This window comes from Haemaphysalis longicornis, unplaced genomic scaffold (assembly GCF_048455015.1).
Source record: "Haemaphysalis longicornis isolate Haplotype H1 unplaced genomic scaffold, Haemaphysalis longicornis Haplotype H1 scaffold_7, whole genome shotgun sequence".
NCBI lineage: Eukaryota > Metazoa > Arthropoda > Arachnida > Ixodida > Ixodidae > Haemaphysalis > Haemaphysalis longicornis.
The window spans coordinates 38,507,039-38,516,335 of NW_027526422.1; positions in this window are offsets into that span (position 1 = coordinate 38,507,039).

Consider the following 9,297-nt stretch of genomic DNA (forward strand, 5'->3'; position numbering starts at 1 on the left):
GCCATTTATATGGGTTTTAAGCCACTTCACTTTTGTTTTTACTGAAACAATTTTGTATTTAATTTTACATCTGTGTCGTCATCAAATAACTTTGTCTCTGGCGCTCTTTGCCTTTGTTAGCCTTGCTCCATTGAGTCCAAATCATTATCATCAACTTCAAACAGCTTCCACTACCCGCCCTATTGAACAACCTTCCCCGTACACAAAACCCCAACCTCTTTCCAAGGTGAATTGCCATCCTCTACGAAACGGTAGAGGGGTGCGACAGAAATCCACCAAGGGCAGTGGATTAATGCGCTGCCTAGCTCCGACTGCGGTGCGCACTGCCAAGGAATTGCCAGAGCAGCCACCGGTGCCAAGGAGACTGGAAGCCTGAACCCGGGTAATCCACGTGCACGTCGTAACCATAAAAGCAATAAACAGATTCCCTTTCTGTCTCTCAATCTTGGGCAACAAAGAGAAACGCACTCCAGTAAGTGTGACGGTAAAATTTATTTTGATTGTTTCAATCGCTGGCATCCGGCGCCCCCGATGACTGGAGTCCTGGGCTAAGGGGGTCTACCAGGGAGAAATACACAAGGTTATTTTTCTCTCTGCGGCCTAAAAGATAGGCCGAACCTTCTTAGTGCTACCATAAGTATTTTTATCTCATTTGATTGCTTTCTAGAACCCTAATGTGTCGCTGTTTCATTCACTTTCTTCGTGAAGGTTCCTCACAGCCGGGTTACCTCATCATTTTTAAAGCGAACTTTACTGTGCCTCAATAAGAGCGCGTTACCCCAATGCGCACTGCTGGAAAGCCAAATTTCTCTGACGATTATGATGACCATGGGTAAAGTGAACGATTGACACACAAAGCCACATCAAGCTCCTCAAAAAACGTGGCGGTGTCCGGAATCGAACATAGGTCCCTTGCGTAATACAGGCAACATGGTCGAAATAGATGGTATTTTGGACTTCGTGTTCTACCAATCACTCTGTTGTAAAGGGGGTTTGGATGTTAATATTGTATCGTCCGGTGTGGTTTTAGGTGTGGGCTTTCGGATTTAAAATAACGCCATTTAGCAATTTTTTTGAATGCTCAAGCTATTCTCTTCAGCAACGTCATAACCGGATTCAGCCGAAGTAGTAGATTGAAGGGTGAGTACATGGTAGTCGCCAACCCCGATAACGGGACGCTTGTACTGCGAAGTCAGAAAAGCATCGGCAACGCCACTGACTACTCAACCAGAACACCTGCATTCAGGACAGATTCGGCGCATAAAAACAATTTGCGCGACATACTCACTGTGGATGTCCTGCCAAAACCGCTAATTAAGGGTACTCTGCGAATCTAATTTGCGACTCAGGCGGCTGTCCCCAGACAGCGTCCTTCACAGTGCATAGTGGTGCCGCGGTGCTGTAATCCGTAGGCAATAACAAGAAGACAGAAATACAAAGAAGGGATGGAACGAAGGATTCCAATGTAAAGTCAAAACTCGATCTAACAAAACCCGATCTTACGAATTTCTTGATCTAACGAACAAATTCCGATTCCCCCCAGCTGCTTATAGGGCTGACTGTTTTCATAACTACAACTAACGAAACCGCTTTAGCGCCAATCCCGATATAACGAAATGTTTTGAGAAATAGACAATTGAAAACGCACAAATTTCGAATGTGTTTCGTCAGAACGTCACGATGATTGCGCCGCGTCAGAAGAGAAAACGAGGCATCTAGTTTCGTTGTTATGGATCTCTACGAGGTGAAATCAGCAGTGACGTGGCCGCAGAACACGGCATCCCGAGAAACACACTTTCCACAATCTTAAAGAAAAAGGACGCTATCGTTCATGCTACTACTAGTGCAACAGCGTCAGAGAAAACTATTGTAAAAGATGCTGCAGCGCGAAATAAAACGCGGACACAGAAAGACGACGGGCCGAGCGCTGACTTCCAACAAAATTTAATACGATGAACCTTGCACCTTTTATACACATTCTTCATGTTAAAATAACTACAAAAAATTCTAATCTCTATTACGCAACCATATCAGCACGCGTTCAATGCACTTGGTACAATCTATACGAACAACAATTCACGCCATGCGCAAAGTGCAGCACGTGTTGGAAAGGAAGTCTCTCTTTTTCCGACAACTCAATAGACGCCCGGCTTACACATTTACTGCCATGCCTTAAAATTTCATGCGCTTCAATAATTTCCCGAGTAGTTTGATTACCGCTTCTACCTATCACCTCGCACATTTCAGACTGAGGTTGGCATCCACAAGATTTGCAATGCACGGTGATGGCTACCACCGCGTTGCGGCTACGCAAGGGTGCGAAACGTCAGCGCCGACTACCGGGGTAGGCCAGTCCAATAGGGACGCATGTCGTATTACACAACTAGGGACTAGTTGTATATTCAGTGATCAGGACATGATAAATAATTAGTAACGTCCAGCGAATAATTAGTAACGTCCAGCGAAGAGCTCTTGTTTAACTCCCCGCATCAGAAAGCGCACCTTCTTCTTTTCTGTCATTTCCGGGTCAGCTCGTCGGAACAGCACCTTCATCTCCTCAACGAACACTACACCACCTTCGTTGGGGTGTTGGATTCGCTTCTGCAACAACAGCTCAGCTCGTTCTTTCCGTACGAAAGTTGTGAATGTTTTGAAAAATTCCGCTTTGAACGTGCTCTACATTTTAGCGAGCTCTCATGATTTTCAAACCACACTTGGGCCGACTCTCCGATGTAGAAAAACACTTGCCTCAGGGTTTCTTCTTCATCCCATCGGTTGAAACTTCGGACGCGCTCCAGCGTCTCCAGCCACTCTTCCAGGTCTTCACCAGGGGATCCTCGGAATGATGGGGGCTCCCGAGGTTGCTGCAGAACGACAGGAGGATGGGTTTGGTTGACCATGGTGCTGGTTTCGATGTCTTCCTTCTTCACTTTCTCCGGTAGTAGACCGAGCTCGGGTGGTAAACCTTGCAGGCGGCGGCTGGCTCTTGTTGGACTGGCCTGGCGGCTTTCAGCGGTCGCAGGGAGCATAAAGGGTTTGTACCCAGCACCTCATCAGATGTCACGAAGCCAGAGATGACGCAGTTGTCTTCAAGTATTGATTTGATTGATTGATTGATTTGTAGGGTTTAACGCACCGACGCAACGCAGGCGATGAGGCGCGCCGTAGTGGAGGGCTCCGGATTAATTTTGACCACCTGGGGATCTTTAACGTGCGCCGAAATCTCGTACACACGGGCGTTTTTGCTTTTCGCCCCCATCAGAAAAACGGCCGCCGCGGCCGGGAATCCAACCCGCGACCTCGTGCTCAGCAGCGCAACGCCTTAGCCACTGAGCCACCGCGGCGGGTTTGTCTTCAAGTAAAACAAGTTTATTGTAGCGAACTTGTGCTCCCCTAACAACTCAAAGAATACATGGGCGGCGAAGCAGCGATCAACAAAGTGACGTGCGAAGACGAGCGTCGACAATTCGAATGCCGCGGCGTCTGCTCTGCGGGCTTTTATCTTTCGGCGCGAGTGTTTCTGGAACCGTCGATCTACATCCAGAACATTGTAGATCAAAGAAGATTATTTTGGGCTAGTGACGTTAGGGTGAAACAGTCTGCTTATCTGAATGAGATAGCCCGTGCGGCATAAAAATAGAGAATAGAAGACGCGCTTCGCTGGGGCAACGCCACCTGTATAAACATTGCCTAACGCGTGAGCGAAAAATGGCCAAACAGCCACTCTCATGTTGCTCTCTCCTACCCTTCCCCGCTCCGTAGCCTTCCACCGTGCTTTCGTGTCCGCCAGCCAGCGCCGCTTCTCGGAAACTATGCAAAATAGTGGAAAGTTTTTTTAGCATTTCCGAGGCGGCGCTCCTACGCCTTCTTGTATTTCACCATGCCTGTCTGTCTTGGTCTGTCACTGATAAAACTTCCTTTGTCATGAAGCAAAATCCCTTGCGCTGTCGCAGGCTGATGCCGGCTTTGCGCGCTTATCTACTCGGATCACAGGCCCTGAAATTTTCTGAGTGGGGCATCCCACCTCTATCCCCTCCGCATTTAGGTATTGTTTTGACCCCGCTGTTCGCACTCCGCATCGGTACGCACTTCTAAAATTGAGGACTGTACTGTAGAAGCGCCCGGACAGCGTGGCGGGATCCCAGCTGCTTATCCTTTTGTTTCCTACAATTTTCTAAAGTTTACAAGCACGTGATATTATTGGAAAGTAATCGTAGAAGTGAGCGCCTGAACAAAAAACGTGCAGGCAATTTTTTCTTCTCTAAATACTCCAGAAAGAAAAATATCAGTAAAATAATGGCTGTCCCATCCGAAAATATCTTTTTTCTGTTAGCTATATGTGTATACCCGACAATCAGTATGTTCTTACACTATTTCAGTCCGCCTCCGTCTTTATCTTTGGGAAATGCAGCAAGTATGAAGCGAGCGACACGTTGAACGAGATCCCCAGTGCGCCACAGAACTAGCGCCCCGTCGCGGCTAAGATGTAAGCGAAACGGCCCTTGAAGCCCAACAGGCAAGCTGACAGACACACGTCGTAGAAGTGGGTGCAGCGTTCGCGACTCGCGAGCAGTGACGTAAGGCGAGATGTCCGCCGGCACGCGCCACATAGCGGATCAGTGCCTGAACTAAGCGCCCCTACACTTCCCATTGAAAAGCGCGCGACGCGTCAGGCAATGTTAATACAGGCGGCGTTGGCTGGGGACACAGATAACAGACCCGGGCGTGGCCGCGCATTAAAAACAAACAATAAATAAACAAACCCATACATGGTTCTCGGCAATATATTTAGTAACTCTGATTCTAGGTGAGCTCAGCAGTACAAGATACAACGAAATTCGAAATTTTAGAGAATACGGTAGCGCTCAGGACAGCAATTTGCAGCTGAGTGCGCCTTTCCCGTTTCGGTAAGCCAACTAATAAACATAGGTGCGCGGATGCAACGACATAGTACGACATTCCGAGCGTAATTATTTTTTCGGTAGTTCATTTTCTACAAACAGCACTCTATGTACTAATTTGTTGCAAATAAAGAGAAAGAAACGCGGTACAAGAGCTGCCAGCGGGAACTCGCTTCACGAGCACGCCTCACACGGCAGTCGGTTCGCTGGCATCGCGACTTCGTCTTTCGCCGTCTTTCGTCTTTGTCTTTGTGCTGAGGTAACTTTAAGCTTACCAGTATTTAAATCAAGTACGATCCAAGAAGCTCAGATTCTGCCTATTCTACAAATTCCTGGTGCTGAAACCCCCAGCCTTGGGGTCACGCCGACTCACGCCATGGGACTACTTCGTCGCCGCCGTCACGAAGCAGATGATGTCACTCGACGCTCTCCTGGTGAACCCTGCGTCACCGACCCTTGATGTCCAGATGCAGACGCATCTGGACATCGTCCTCGAAAAGCAGCAAGCCTTGCACTAACTCGCCGCGGTGGCTCAGTGACTAAGGTGTGGCGCTGCTGAGCACGAGGTCGCGGGTTCGATTCCCGATTGCGGCGGCCGCTTTTCTGATGGAGGCGAACAGCAAAAACGCCCGTGTGCACGAGATTTCGGCGCACTTTAAAGATCAACGGGTGGTCGAAATTAATCCGGAGCCCTCTACTGCGGCGCGCATCATCGGCTGCGTTGCGTCGGCGCGTTAAACCCTATAATTAATCAATCAGTCAAGCCTTGCACGAGCTCGGCATCAACCAGATTGAGGCGACTGTCACGGACGATGAATTCGACGCTCACGTTCTTACAGCGATGAAGTACGAAGAGCAAAACTGCGCCCGTCTAACGCGCGGGCACTCCATCCCGAACCCGGCGCCTACCGGTGCCGTCGCAGCCGAGTCCTGTGAGCTTTTCAAGCGCGCATCTTCGTAGCCCAGACCGGGCATCCCTCAGGTAACGCAGAGATCCCGCTTTGCAGCACTCCCGAAGCTCCAAATACCAGTTTTTTGGGCGAGCGACGCGACTGGCGAGGGTTCTGGGGCCAGTACGAAGCGAACCGTATTAACAGCCGTGTTCTGTAGTTTCCTGACACGGAGCATTTGCCGTAGTTCGGAGTACGGAATAAGTATCGTAGTGGCATGACACAACAATGACCATATTCCGTAGCCCTCCTAAAGGATGTGCATTGTGCATGCGGTAGATGTCCCGTAATACCGAATACGGAGCGTGTGGAGGCGGCGAGGTTTAGTACACGCATGTCCCGTACTTTCACGGTGTTTTTCATTCAGTGCAGGGTTGGTCACTGCGAAAGGCTACAGCCCCCCCCCCCCCCCCCCCCCACCGCAGAGCATGAAGGTGAAAAAAATGTCACTTTGGATCAGTCGCAAATATCTACGCAGATTAAAGCCCTTCGAAGCTTTATTAAGCACGCCGTTGAAAATGCTATTAGGGGGAAACAGCTGACGCAAGCGAACATTAAAATTACGAACCATTGTATTCTAAGAAGGTGGATGACGAATCGAGCTGCATAAAATAAATGTACTGCACGCAGTTGGGGAATGTGCACGTTTTTTTCTTTCTTTCTTTTTTTTAAATTTTGATCGTTCCTTTTTCCTTCTCTAGGAGCTCCTTTATTGAAAGCCGACAAGAATTCAATAACATTTGCCACTTTACTGTGAGTAGATACCTGTTAATGAAATCCGCCGTAAGAATATCGTAGCCCTAGCTACCGATATTTATTAAGTTGTTTTGGGACGAATCTTCGATACAACAAGAGTTCCATCAATTATCTTCGGAGCATTCCAAAGAAAGTTGACTTTGCCCCGGCCCGTTGTTGCACACGCCCAACAAAATTGCATGGAGCCCAATAGTATTCTCGGATGACTCGGACGACTTTATTATTTAGCTAAGTAGCATCAACTGAAGAAATGCTTCCTCGACCCATCCGGGGAATCAGCCGCGATCTAGCAAAAGTCCTGAGCTCCTTCCGAAAGGAAAACGAACATCCTGATGTTTTTTATATAGTTTTAAACATGATAGTAATCCCATTGGTCCACGGAGATTGTTCTCTACATGAAAATGCGGTTGCCAAGGCCGCTGATTAGACGAAGCGTAAGTTACGCTATGATGAAAAGCTCGCTAGGTGCGCTCTGAAATAAAGCAGGAAGTGGGTACCTGACCAAAGCCTCTTGCAAAATAAAGGCTCGATGGTGGCGATAACAGCACATACATAGCGAGCAGCCGACAGCTTCTCTGAGGAAGCAGCACCACGGCTGTAAACAAAACTCGACCCATATGGCAAATGCCAAACCCAGACGCAGCGGGAAGTACCTTAAATATCACCATCGTCAATATCATCATCAGCTGTAATATTTAGTCATTTTTCGCGAGGGTGCACGGGCAGCGGGCCTTCCTCGAGCACAGAAGAAGACCGCTTCGAACGAAAGGCAAGCATCGTCGTTGAGCTGGGGCTTCTGCCTCCGCCGTTCCTCGAGACAGCAACACTATGGGTGAGTGTTTGGCTTTCAGTTTGTTGAATGGCGCCTCTGCGCGTTGTGGAGGCGCGATTCGTACGAAATTTTAGGCTCTGCGCGTCCGCACAAGGGTTCGATGCTTGCGGCCCAGAACATGAGCATCAGCTTCCTAGCACACCCACTCGCAAGATTTTTCAAAGCTTACTGTTGGGCGTTATATTTTGTAGAAATAAGCGTGGGTAGCATTGAGAAATCGGGTTTAATAATCGCACTGCCTGCCCACCATTAGGCGAGATCCCTTGAGTTCGTCTAGGTACGCTAGCGGCATGGTGTTAAGCGGATAATAAGGATTATGGAGACCTATATGGGTTGCATTTGCGCGAATTCACTTTACGATGCACGGAATGCTCCGGAGTGTATTACTGTGTGTTCCTCCGACTGTAACACGAAACCATGTCTTATTACTTTAACTTTCTCTCAATGCTTTGCTGTCTCTGCTTCATTAGCTTGTGTGTTCCTGCACCCATTTAAAAACCATTGGAAGTGATAAGGCCACTTTGCAATTAAAGTATCTGCACGCATTCAGCGAGCAGCACTAAGCCATTGATCCTTTTTCTAGTGAGCGAAAAAGCATAGCTTGCTTTTTTGAGCGTGGCTATACATATATGCCCTCCCTCGTCTTGGCACTGAAACGAATATCTGGCCCGGTTATTTGCAGCTGCGTTTTGTAGTTCAACTCGCGTACTAGCCAGAGTATAGACTGTATGTTGATTGATTGATTGATTGATTGATTGATTGATTGATTGATTGATTGATTGATTGATTGATTGATTGATTGAATGATTGATTGATTGATTGATTGATTGATTGATTGATTGATTGATTGATTGATTGATTGATTGATTGATTGATTGATTGATTGATTGATTGATTGATTGATTGATTGATTGATTGATTGATTGATTGATTGATTGATTGATTGATTGATTGATTGATTGGTCGGTCGATCGATCGATCGATCGATCGATCTCGCACACAGCTTCCCGGACTGCGGAACTGCGATCCCAGTTTGTTGAAATATACTTTTATACCGTCTTAGCGTTCACTACAATCATAATGCCCACCTATAAACGACGATATATGTTTTTTTTTTTTGGTTATTCTTACGGAATCTGTATACTTACGCGTCCTCTAATTCCCGTGGACTCAGGCTGGCATTACTAAGTCGGCGGAGAGGGTCAAAAGAAAGCAATAATTTTTGTAGCAATTTAATTAACGAATACGTGTAAATAAGAGGAAAAACGTGTACAGCAATCCGGAGCGTAGTCTAGTAATGCGTAGCATTCTTACGCCGCTTGTCTACATTACGAATTCCGTGTAGGTAAATCCCGACATGTTAGGTTATTTTATTGATTTCAGGTTATCTTTTGTTTCTTTTAACTATATACCATTATAATGATTACATGCTTTTCGTTCACAAATTATGCATTTTTTTGCAGGTGCAAGGCGTAGTGCAGTGCCTGTCCGTTTTCGCTATTTTTCGTATGTTATCCGTGTTCTTTCCCCGCTTTTTGAAATGTATACTTCATTTTTGGAGATATTTAACTGCTATGTTTCTTTTTTCAATTTCCTGGGAATTTGTGTGAGATGTTATTTTTCTCATTTATTCTGTTCCGTACATTATCTCCATTCGCGCTATTGTAACCTCGGTTTACGCGATTAAACGATTAAACGTGTTACGTTATTCCTGCATTATTGTGTCAAATCACGCAGTTACACAGTCCTGGATGTGGGAGTTCTCGCAAAAATATGCTATGCATTAAAAATGGCCCACGTCACCGGACTAATCAGAAAATGTCCACTGGATTGGCGGAATAAATTTTCTGTAGTATCT